Raw genomic sequence first — 2,388 nt, 5'->3', positions numbered from 1 at the left:
AGACACACTCACACACACACCCACACACACACACACGGTTTCCCTTCAGATGCTCTCTCACCCGCCTCACTACTTGTCTCTGTGTTCACAATGCTTCGTATATACGTCCCCAAACCTCTTTGAACTGTTGCTTTTTATTATTTTCTTCGTAAATGTCACCCTCAATACTTAAATAATGTTTCAACAGGCGCTTCCATTCAAAAAGTTACGCAGCTACAGGGTTCTTCCAATGTTTTAAAGACAATGATAGGTTTGAACAAGTTCATCAGCAGTATGATGGCTGGTTGTGAATCCAGACAGAGCAGGGCTTCAGCTTGGGTCAGCTTTATTGGGAGGATGATGTCAGGTAGCCATTACCTGGTTCTCACACAGATGCACAAGCTCACAAAGTGTAACGAAGATGCACGAAGCACTAAGGGTCTGCGAGAGAGCCAGGCTAAGGTAGCCAGGCCGTGCCATCCTAATGACGCAACAGCTTCAGAGTCGCTACTAGTCCGGTCAAGAGCAATGGAAGTACTTTGTGAGTTCCCGCAAATACGGGAACTCCTCCCACTTTGTTGGGAAGCAAAAAAGCATTAGCAAACCAAAGGAGGACATTTGGGAAATGCCGTTTGGGAAATGATCATTGTTATGCCCTTGGTCAGACCATGTCGCGAAAAGATTTGAAAGTCGATGATAATCAGGCTAGACGTCAGGGGGATCTGTGATTGGAGGATAGTTGGGTGATGAAAGAGTCTGCACCATAGAGGTAGAAAATAACACTAGAGGTGACCCCGCCCCCCTTTTTACAGCAATCTGTAGCGGCCATTATCTGTAGGTAGATCAGAGAAATGGAAATTAACGGAGAACGAGGCTCACCTCTGTCAAAAATGGCTTAATCATGTGAAAATGTCCATCAACACACTATACAAGGACAATAGTTGAAGTGTGTTGCTAACTATGTTCATAAAATATAATATTTTTTTCAAATGTCTTTTATCGACTCATATGATTTAAGTAGATATTTAGCCTGCCATTTCAAATCTGGTCTTTGATTAATGTGTTACTTCATATTCACACAGTTTTAGTCATTTTTTGACAGGGGTGGGCGTGTTCTCCATTGACTTGCATTGCCTGAAGGTACCTACACTACCTACGGAAGTTGGGAAGCTCCATCTGCCATTTCCCAGTGCTGTCGCAAATTGCTGTGTCCTCTCTAGTGTTATTTTCTACCTCTATGGTGTGCACCTAAACGTGGCTTTGCCGAACTCAATACCTCAACAGGTTACTGGACCCTTCGTCGGCAACTAGGCCACTTCATGACACTTTAGCTTCTATGTACCGGTAAATAAGATGATGGAGTGTCACATTTCATTTCAAGCTGATTTCAGTGACTGCAAGAAGGTTTACACTGTCTTTGGGACTACAGACTCCAAAAAAGAGATGGTCATAATGTAGAAATGTGATATTATTTTCTTTGCAGAAAAAAAACACTGTTAGTGTCATTAACAATCTCCTGTACAAATGTCATTAAACATCTCCTTGCACAAATGTCTTCTGTGAACTAGCATCCCTCATAAATGCCCTGATGACTGGTTACTCTGTACAAGCACAAGCACACACACACACACACACACACACACACACACACACACACACACACACACACACACACACACACACACACACACACACACACACACACACACACACACACACACACACACACACACACACTTTCCTCTGGGATCAATACATGTTTATCTATAAATGTGTGTAGGCCTACTAGGTTTAATGTCCTACATATCAGTCAGCTGCGGAGTATGTATGTGATGTCCCCATAATTAATTGCTGATTATCTAGTGCCACCTTGTGGCAGCTGAGGGTGTCGTTGAGAATAAACTGTAAAAGTAGAGGGTGAACTGCAGCCTACTGACTGCAGCCTAACCTGCAGCCTCCGTTGAATTCAAATATTATAAAACTAACGAAATATTGAAAAAATACAGACCTTATACTAGTCATGTGACTAACCTGATATATACCTGATATCGCTATATTTGTAATGTAGGCCTAATCAGTTGGTACATAAGGCCCTGTAGGAAATTTGCCCGCGTTCGTGTCGTGGCAGCGGCCGACTGCAGCTTCTATATGCTCCGCGCAAACACAGACAGACACACGCTCACAAAACCGAAACTAAGCCTACTACCATATTGAGGAGCTGGACTGTGGAGTGTTGATGGATGTGAATCTCCGGCTGGGACGTTCGAAGAAAAAAAACCTTCCCTGGGAGACGTGCGTGCGTCTCGAGACATGACGCAGCACTCCATCACCGGTTGGCAACAGTTGGGGCAGACGCACTAGTAGGAGAGTGTACACGAGGAAAGAGATAAGTCTACAGTAAATAATCAA

Source organism: Engraulis encrasicolus, chromosome 13 (genome assembly GCF_034702125.1).
Source record: "Engraulis encrasicolus isolate BLACKSEA-1 chromosome 13, IST_EnEncr_1.0, whole genome shotgun sequence".
Taxonomy (NCBI): Eukaryota; Metazoa; Chordata; class Actinopteri; order Clupeiformes; family Engraulidae; genus Engraulis; species Engraulis encrasicolus.
This window is presented reverse-complemented; position numbering follows the sequence as displayed.